Source organism: Amblyomma maculatum, chromosome 8 (assembly GCF_055883805.1).
Source record: "Amblyomma maculatum isolate TAMU_Amacu chromosome 8, ASM5588380v1, whole genome shotgun sequence".
Lineage (NCBI taxonomy): Eukaryota > Metazoa > Arthropoda > Arachnida > Ixodida > Ixodidae > Amblyomma > Amblyomma maculatum.
This window is the reverse complement of record NC_139351.1, coordinates 11,038,537-11,049,048: the sequence shown is the minus strand read 5'-3', so window position 1 is coordinate 11,049,048 and position 10,512 is coordinate 11,038,537. Positions and strand designations below refer to the sequence as shown.

The 10,512-nt window shown below is 45.2% G+C and overlaps 1 long non-coding RNA gene across 1 annotated transcript; it reads left to right on the top strand.

Moving 5' to 3' along the window:
• The first annotated feature begins 6,138 nt into the window (after window positions 1-6,138).
• On the top strand, window positions 6,139-9,269 carry LOC146180529 (uncharacterized). Its single transcript, XR_014700090.1, has 2 exons — window positions 6,139-6,269; window positions 9,051-9,269. It is a non-coding gene; the product is annotated as an uncharacterized LOC146180529 (long non-coding RNA).
• The last annotated feature ends 1,243 nt before the right edge of the window (window positions 9,270-10,512 follow it).

Sequence of the window (10,512 nt, the reverse complement as noted above, 5' to 3'; positions counted from 1 at the left end):
GCAGCAGATGAACCTACAGAAAGTATTATTACAAGTGTGGGTGCACCGAATATCTCTGTATGTAGCAAAAATTACATGCGTTCGAAGACGATAACAAAATACATCAACACTAATAAATTGCGACATTCTGAGGTTTTTCTGAAAGAAATGGATAGATTAATTGTAAAGATGCGGGACACGGATAACCCTTCGTGATATAAAGTAAAAAGATGCAGCATGTTTAATGGGCGATCGGTGAACTCGGAGTACAAATTCTATATCCCACATTAGTACACAATGTACGAAAGAGCAATGTCGATTACATACATAAAACTATAACTACAACAACCATATACCGCCGTGAAACGCTACCACAGGGTTTGAAATCTTCGTTGTTTTCTGCAGCGTTTCATGATGCTCTCCGCCAGAAAGGTTCAATCGGCCTCTGGCCGAGTTACTGCTCAGATTAATGCCAGCAGTAATGATTACCTTGTTGTTCTTCCCTGTTTCCCAACTGGTAGCTTATCGTCGGCTCTTTTTCTACATGCTGACCTCACCTGCAACCGCTACCGTGCCCAAGACTTCACAGACGTCCTCCGGAACGTGATGGATTTGGAAGAAATAAGCACTATCGGACAATTTCAAATGTCGCATATGTCTTTATGGTTAGATGTAAACCGGCACGCTCTAAAAGAAATCTAGTCTCATGAGGAGTGTTATTGGTTAAGTACTGTACCTGTGTTATTGTGGATCCGGAACCGAAGGAGGTAAAGGTGTAACTTGACTGGCTGCCTGAATGCTTGGATGACTCCTTCATTTGCGAGGCTCTACAAGCTTATGGGAAAGTCACCTTGATTTCGAGGGAAAACTGGAAAATTGCCGAGATGGAACAGATGAAGACGCTCAGCCGAGATTTGAGATTGACTCTTGCCGAAGTTTTGGTGACGTTTCCCATCAACTGAGTGTGTGTGGAGTGCAGAGTCTCGTACCCCTCTGCCTCCGCTGCAACCATGGAGGACACTATCGTCGGCCCTGCCGTACGCCACTTTGCGAAGAATGCCGGCGTTTCGGCCACAAAGCAGAGGAGTGTATGGTTTGGACAAGCTTTGGCATCGAGTCCGGCCTCCTGACGATGCATTATGGGAGCACATCATTGACGCCTCTTAAACAATTGATGCATCCGGCGACCTTCCTACTGCCGTTGTAGCTTAGTCTAATAATACTCATCCTTCCGGCGGTAATGTGAACAATGCCGCGTCTCGGGCCTTGGACGAGATATCGTGTCAATCTTCTGACAAGGAGCCAACCACCAACGGCTACCACTCCTTCCCGAACACCCAGTGAGTGCCTCCGCGTACATTGTGGCAGTGCAACAACGTCCAGACCAGAACCCGGTTCCGTGGCGACGGGCTCGCTGCTGCCGATGAGCCAGTCTTGAAACGCCGGGCATCATGTGCCTCCGAGTGCAGTGAATAGGACGATCAAGCTGGTACAAGCTTCGCCGTCGAGGTCGAGCGTCGATGTACAAAGGGAAGTGCCGGCGTTCGCGGTTGAGGGGGCCTGTCGGTGGTTCGGAGGCGGCATCGCCGTCTTCCGACAGGCAAATGGAATTGTAGGCAAAACTATGTGCTGTCCACATGGCGGCCTCTGGGGAGATAGGGCTTGCCGCTCTCAATGTACGGTGTCTTAGATCTCGCCAGAGACAGATGCAATTTCGCCGACGTTTGCACAGCAGGCGTCTAGATATTGTGGCAGTCCAAGAGACGAAGATAGATAGCAAGGAGGAGACCGAGAGGGCGCTACAGCCCTTTTTGCCAGATTTTAATGTCGTTGTTACGCATTCTGTGATCTTGGCGGCAGGTTGTTTTCTGTTCCTGCAAAAGACACTGCCTTGTCCTGGCCTAAATTATAATATCGACGCCGAGGGTCGGTTAATATGTTCCGATCTTCTACTCTTTAGGAAGCCATAGTGGATAATTAATGTTTATGCTATAAATACCGTGACTCGGGTCATAAGTTTATTTGAACACATAGCCAGCTTACTTGACTGTGGCCGACATCATGTGTTAAGGGGCGACTTCAACTGCGTTTTCAACCCGATATATCGTTCTAGTCCAGACGCATGCAGTGACAGGAGCGGTGAACTTTTTTTCCGTGTTACAGAAGATGCAGGACTGGTTGAAACAGGAGTGTCTTGCCATGCTTCTAGATCATTCACCCACATTCAGTGGCATTCTCACGCTCGTCTAGACGGCATTTATGCTTCTTGTCGATTAGTTTCCCGCCGCCTTGTATGCGAAACTATACCGGTTTCGTTTTCTGCTAATTGCATGGTAGTGGCCCGGCTCGGTGGCAATGACCATTCAATATTTAGGCCACAGTGGGAATTTAGGAAGTTAAAGGCATCGCTGGTAAATGACCACGAATTTATAATTCTTGTGCGCTCACTGCTACAATCATGTTTTTCCGGAAGTCTACCATTCTCCACCACTTGGGAAATGTTCAAGAAGGAAGTACGTACGATAGTAATTGAATTTGGCTCAATTAAACCTATCTACAGGAAAAGTCAGGAGCAGGCACTTAACAAAAACTTGTGTAACCTGTATGAACTAGAATGTGAACACCTTTTATCATATGCGGACGAAATTGCTAGCGTCATAAATGAATTGGAAAGGCATGATGCGGAAAAAGACAGGGGTGCCTGAATTCGATCTCATGTCAAGCGTGCTCTGCACTGCGAACACCCGACGCGGCAAGCTTTGCTTGATGAACGTCATCATGTGACTGCAAAGCTGATTCCGGGATTAAAGCGTAGTGGCGCATTGGTTACGAGTACGAATAAGGTTACGTCCGCATTCGTGGATTATTACTGGAAGTTGTTTAGTGCCGCAACTGCTGTGAGAAATTCTCACATTATCTCGCGTTTCACAACCCTGGTGACCCCTAAATCAGAAGATGATTGTTTTGTAATCAGCAGCTCTTTTACGACGCAGAAGGTAAAAGTGGCATTTTCTTAATTACCTCTCTCAATAACGCCTGGTCCTGATGGCATTTCCTCTGAATTTTATAAAGCTTTTAAAACTGTTCTTGCTCCTATCCTGCTAGATGTCCTCGTAATGAGTTTTGATGTAGAAGCTCTTTCTAAGACTTTTACAAAATGCCCCAGAGTCCTAATTCGAAAGAGTACCGATGAAGAAAAGTTATGCTCAGTGGAAGGCTATAAACCAATCACACTGGCAAATGTGGATTATAAGGATTTCGTCACAATTCTATCAAATCGCCTACAGTTCGCAATGTCGGTCATCATTGGACCTCACCAGATGTGCGGCCTGAGGGGCCGTGTCATTCAAAGTAATGTACATATTGCGCGCACAATCCTCGAATCGTGCTCCTGCTCTCATGATAGTTTGTTTTACTTCAGGTCGGCCTCGCAAAAGCATTTGATCGAAATTGTCATTCGTCCTGTTTTCTATTCTGCAGCGAGCGAATGTTGGTTGTGTAGTACTGAAGGGAGTGCAACTTTGCTATAGGAATTGCTCGACTCGCCTGATTGTAAATGGCCACCTATCAATCCCCGTACCAACAAACTCTTCTGTGAAGCAAGGCTGTCCGATGTCTTCGCTGCTTTTTGCTCTATACATGGAACCATTTTGAGTGTTTAACATAACAGTAGTATCCATGGCTCCCCTCACCTTGGAAATGAGGTAAAAGTGGTTGCAGTTGTGGATGATCTTGCGTTTTTCTGCACTGACAAACTAAGCATAGAAAAAGTTCTATCTAGCATAGAACAATTTGGCATTGTTTCCAGTGCTCAGCTAAATCCTTCCTAGAGTTCCGGCCTTTGGTTAGTTTGGTAGGACACTACACCGCTCCTATATGCAGGAGTTCAATGGTCATGTGCGCGCTCTAAATAACTGGGCGTTCCACTGCATACATTTAAGTCAAGTGCAAATTACTGTAAAGAGCCAATTCAAATCGTCCCGTGTTATGCTAATACATTTGCTCCTATCGCATTTCAATCTTCGGTCGCTCTCAGGGCTGCAACATTTTTCTGGCGACAAATATTTATTACGTGCTTCAGGTCCTCCACTGTGCTAGACAATACATCCAGCGTTTTCACCGAATATTTGCGACGTTTATTTGGTCATGAAATTTTGAACCGATTCCACGTGACAACCCATTCAGACCTGATTGTGCAGGGGGGCTCGGCTGAGTGCATCTGTATAAGAGGCAGTTAGATGCCAGCCGATTATTAGTGCATTCCTGCAAGTTAGTTTCATGAATATGCTTCGTAACTTAGTGGTTTCTCCAGATTTTGCTGACCGCCCACAGTTACTAACATTTATGCAGGAAGTTTATGCTTCGGTGAGGTTTTTGACAGCACGATTCTCGAATGAGTACTTATATTCTGTTTCGAGCGAGAGACTATACAAGGAATTGATAGCAATGCTTTTTCCACCACCACTGCATCGTTCTTTATACTCTGGTCTTAAGGGTCATGATACGCTAAAGAGGGTGCACAAAATGCAGATTTCTCTTTGCACGAAGTCATTTTTCTTTAAATTACACACCAATGCTCTACTGGTTAACATATCGCTAAATAGAAAAATTATTTTTGCATCTTCTGTAAACCGCCGTCTTTGTAATGTGCCTGAAACACTTGAGAACTCTTTTAATAATTGCAAAGAGGCAATTCTTTTTCGGACGTACTGCAAAGAACTCTAAAGAGCGGCTCTGTTCTAAATTCGTACAGCGTGCGATATCTTGCTGTTACACAATCTGATTACCAACCATATGACATGTTTTTCCACATTTGACTTCAAAGCTTGTGGAAAACACGCATGTTGGATCGCAACGCTGAGCCTGTTGTTCCACCTAGACTCCATGTTAGCAGAATGATGCTGAAACTGAAGGACATTTTTGATGAAAATAACTTTCAACCTGATTGGTTTCTGCTGGTGACACGGTGGTTATCTGCCTGCCTTTTAGTTGCATTTTCTGTTGTGCAGCTCTGCAACGGCTGAGTGCTTTGCAAATAGTCTGTGTACACTACCCTTTCGTACATAACCACGTGTAATAAATACCATGTCAGAAAAAAAAGCATATTCTCCATTCGAAAGGATTGTCCGGAGGGAACATGCTCATTTTTGAGAAATACACTAGACATGACTAACTTGTCAAATTGCATTGATGATGAGGGGCGTCTCATATGTTGTGACCTTGCCATTTCGGGTCAGCAGTGGCGAATTGTTTGTGTCAATGCGCCTGTCGATGTTAAGCAGCGGGAAGGGAAAGTGTTTTTCTTGTCATGGGCAAATCGCCTGCACACACATCGGGAAAGTTTATGGCTGGTAGGTTTTAATTGTGCATGTAACAATGAGGATCAATCAGCATATCGCGGACGTTGTGACCCCAGTGCTGCTGTTCTCACTGACTTAATTTGTTAGCAAAACCTTGTTGACATTGGCCGACCAAAAAGCGATAGTGTGCATTTCACGCACTTTCAAACGTCTTCGAACGCCCGACTTGAAAGGATCCACGTTTTGGCTGGCACATTACCTACTGTGCATGGATACTGGGTGAGACCGATATTTTTTAACGACTACTGCATGGTATTTGTTTGGGTAGGAAAGCATACTAGACATTTACTCCAACAGCAATGTCAGCTATGGAAGCTAAATATTTCCCTTCTTTGGGATGAAAATTTTCAGCAGCCTGTAGTTGCGTGCTTCAAGGACACGCGGGCTCGTGCCGATCGATCAGTCTTTCAAAAGTGGGATTTTTTAAAGCAGGAGGTTAGGTGTCTTGCAATTGAAGCATTATCAAGGATTACATTACTGAAGCGCCTTCACATTCGGGAATTGAAGCGCACCTTGAACTAACTATATGAGTTGGAAAGAATTTCCTAGGGTCGTATGTTGATGACATCAACAATTTAAAGCACAGTACAACAGTTTAGTACAGAGAAATATCAGGGTGCCTCGATTAGGTAGCGAATACGGAGGTTCCCTATTGAAATCCATCTCGCCAGGCTTATAGACGATGGATGGATGGATGGAATATAGGAGCGTCCCCTTTGAAACGGGGTGGTAGCATACCTTATTCGAAATTGCTGCCATCTAGCGACCTGCGCGCGCATGTCCGCCATGTTGAAGGGTCGCGGCGCATCTAGCGGTACGCTAGCAAAGTGCACTTCGCGTCGTTCACGCACGCAGCTGCCAAAAATACCTACATACTGTTGCGTGCCGTGTTGTACACAAAGCGGTAACAGGAATGGCGAGGGGAAAAAGGTAAGAAGAAATTTATACTCTCGCAGCGTTACTTTTTCTCGTTGCCTGTGCATGTGTCACCGCGTTATCAGTATTTTCCCGCTTCGCACATGTTCAGGTCAATGGCATACTTGTATCGCCTCGCATAATTAAATAAAAAAAAGGTATTGAATGCTTCCCACTCATATAACAGACTGGGACGTTGTACGCAGTGCCTAAGCAAAATACATTGTGTATGGTATGCTACTTTGAACTCTGTAAACATTACCGCACACAGAAGTGTTTACACTGTACATGCAGGAATTTTTATTGAAGGCTAGTCGCGACTTGATTGATGCACTGTTACCCGTCCTACTCCTAGATTGCATTATATCAGTCGCCGAATATATTTTGACCAAGAGCATTTATGAGTTCGAACAGTTGCCACATATTTACAATGCTCTAGGCTGCGTCAAATCGTGATACCTCCAACGCGCCTGATAAATGAGTAAATCGCGTGTTTTTACTGCGTTCTTACCTTAAGTTACGTTGACAATTCTCAAAAAGCGCTTGGCAACGGAATCACACGCGAATGTAGGCAGCAAGATGCATTTGGCTAGCCCTGGTTTCGATGACTACGGTCGCTGTGCAAATAACGATCGATCGCTGTGATATAGCGATTGTTCGAAGTGTTCGCTCTATTTTTTTTTGCGTGAAGGTTTTTTTTTTTTTACGCGCTACAACCTATGCCGAAATAGTTCATGGTTCAAGAAGGGGAAATATCACCTCCGTCATAGTTGAAGATGCATGATTTGCGTCCGTTTTTGGAGCAGTGCTTACTGAACCGTACCGCGCCACGCAGTGCCCGCGTGCTACGCTGCTGCGACTTTGCGGTACACTGGCCGTAGCAGAAAACCTAACGACAAGGCGAACTTGTGCTATCAATATTTTTTGTATGCAAATGCCCAACGGTCAGTAAATACATGAATGACATTTTCTGTAAGCCAAAAATCCTCGGTGCACTTTGTAATGCCATTGAGTAGCTTGTGGTAAAATGTATACAGTCGTGCCTCGTTAATATGGACACTTTGGTTTCCGACCAAAACTGTCCATACAGCGAGTCATCCATAATAACGAGTCACGAATAAAAACAAAAAAGGACTTTATTGAGAAAAGAGAATTGTGATTAACGACTGCTTTTGTACATAACAGTGTGCACTGGACTCAAAATTTCACAGAACACCGGCACTTTTGAGTGCATTATCCTTGTCATTGTTGTCTTCGAAAAATTGTAGTGCAGTCTGAAGCGACTCGCTTACCATGACACCCGTGATGGGCTTTGTGTTGGTCGAATTTTCGAGAACGAACTCCTCACTGGGCGATGAATCAGCGTCTGATTCTCTACTCACCGCCACTTCCAAAATGGCCTCTTCACTGAGTAGCCGCTAAGTAGCTGCTTGAGATTCTCCTGAGGCGAGGAAACAGCTGAGCTGTCGACACTAGTCCCTCGCAGCTTGGATTGACTGAGATGGCTTTTGCCGCTTGTATTCACAGATTTCTTCGCGCCTACGTTCAGCTCTGTTCTTTTGTGTTTAACTCCCGCCGTGCCAAAAGCCAGACTCAAGTTCAGGGCTACAGGCTCCTGATGATGTGCACTTTTTTGCGCAGTTAACCTTTCTGCCGTTCCGCTCTTCTGATTCTTTTTTTGCCTTGTACTGTTTCTGTAAGAAAGCGAAGGAGTCAAGCTGGCAAGCTGCTATGCAGAGGGCTATCGAACATCCCATCTTCTTGGCGCCGTTTTTATGTGTTCCCATAAAACAAACACTGCAAGCTGAAGTACAGTTTAGAACGACGTCTAGGCAACTACGACGGGCTCAGACCTTGTCAAGGCCGCATCGTTGACTCAAAGCGAAGCCGACATACGGACCGCCTAGTGTGCAAAGTTTGTCAGTTCGGCAGCGCAACAGGGACGAAAACCAGGAGCATGAGAGGGAAGCGCGTCCAGGATGGGACGCCCGGTCCCGGTTGCGTGTTCATGCGTCATCTTTCTTTTGTCGCTCTACTTTGTGAGTGTGTATTAACTCTCACCGAAAAGCGTTAACGGCTTCGTGGAACACACATTGCGCTTTGGGACAGAAAACTTCAGTTCCCACCGCCACTGTAGGCACTTGTCTTTCTTCCTGTCATTTCTTTCTTACGCTTTTACCGGCCTCTCTGTTACGTTCAGCAGTATTTATTGCAACCACATGTTGCTGTTTTCCAGACTGCGGCGGCACTTCCGCTGCACCCAGAAATCTCCTGGTTCCCCCCTTTCGGGGTCTTTCTTACGCTGACCCTCGGTTTTCTGTGTACGTTCCGCTCCGCTCTTGTGCTCCCCCCCCCCCCCCCCCCCACCTCCCCTCTCCCTTAGTACGGCGACACGCAGGCTTTGGTTCTTTCCAACCGCACAGGACTCGTTCAGGCATCCCGCCGTATCGGCTGTCGCGTAGGTTCGCGGGCGGCGCGCCCTTCTTTAACTTGCGTTCGGACTACTCTGCTTTTTTTTAAGCACTGTACATATTAACGAGACAAAAATACATGGGCCCAAGTGGGGCGCGTGAATTCTTCCCCTGTCCATTGTCCAGACAGCGAGTTTCCATATTAACGAGGCATAAATACATTGAAAAGGTTTCGTCCCCAGAAAAACTGTCTATAATTCGGGTCGTCCATATTAACGGGGGTCATATTAACGGGGCACGACTGTATGTGCATATAATGCATGTAAAAGTACATAAATATATCATGTATTGTCAACTCTGCATTCATGACATTGTTTCCTTTCAGGTCTCATTTCACTGCATTCCTGATGACAGCGGATTCCGAAAAACATGGCTGGCTCCAATCAAAAGGGAACCACCATTTAATATAAGGACAGCCCGTGTGTGTTCAATGCATTTTACGTAAGAGGATTTTTTGCAGAATGTGGCCAGTGGTCGTCGAATGCTGCATGACAATGCAGTACCATCGGTGTTTGCATTAAAAAAAAAAAGCAGCAAAAAAAAACGCCAAAAGCTCGACCAGCTCCAGTCATTCACAAGCACCCCACTCCCTCACATTTCCCTCAAACTGAAGAACCTGAGGACGACTCTGAGCATTCCTTAATGCAAGATACTTTTGCGACTGTTGAATGCGGCTATGACAGTGAGAAGTCCCAAAAAGAGACTGAAATTCATCAACTCCGCCAAGAACTGGCAGAAGCAAAAGAAAAGATTGCAATGCTAGAGAGAGGAAATTCTGCGTTGGTAAAGAGGTGTGCCGACTTGGAGGCAGCTTCAACACAATTCTCGATTGAAAAATTCAAGGGTAACGATGAGGACTTTCAGTTTTATACTGGCCTGCCATCTTATGGAGTGTTCAGAAAACTCCTCTGTTATTTGAAAGTCGACAATACAAATTAGGAAGATACCGCTTCCAAGCTAAAAAGATAAGTTGGTCGTCCTGCTCTTCTTAGCTCTGAAAACCAAGTATTCATGGTGCTTGTAAGCCTGAGGCTTGGACTTTTTCAGAAGGACATCGGACACCGATTCAATGTTCATCAGAGCACTTTGAGTCGCATTTTTAATGAATGGATCAATTTTCTTTTCATAAGATTGGGAGACTTGCCTCTATGGGCTTCAAGAGATATGTTTGACAAGTATATGCCTGAAATATTCAAGGCTAAGTGCCCCAAAACTCGCGTCATCATCGATGCCACTGAGCTAAGGTGTGAGGTACCGAGCTCTTTCGTGTTACAATCTAAAACATATTTTAATTACAAATCAAGCAACACGTTCAAGGCCTTAATCGGTGTTGCCCCCGATGGTGCACTCACATTTGTATCGCCACTTGTCACAGGATGTGTGTCAGACAAGGAGCTGGTGAAGCGAAGTGGGTTTTTATCCCTACAATTTGACAAAGGAGACTTTGTGATGGCCGATAAAGGGTTCACAATCAAAAATTTCTTAGAACCGATAGGTGTACACCTATACATGACAAAATGGACAGTTCTCAGAGGAGCAGGTAGCAGAAACAGAAGCAGTTGCATCCCTTCGCATCCATGAAGAGAGATGCACCCAGAGGATCAAAAGCTTTCACATATTTGATCGCAGGATCCCCATCATCATCGCACCAAACATCAACCAAGTATGAACTGTGTGTGCACTCCTAACAAACTTTCAAACAGCTCTCATGAAACCATCATAATAGTTGTTTTACAATGCAATGGGAATTATTCTTGAACTGTCAATAGATAATACAGCTGCAACTT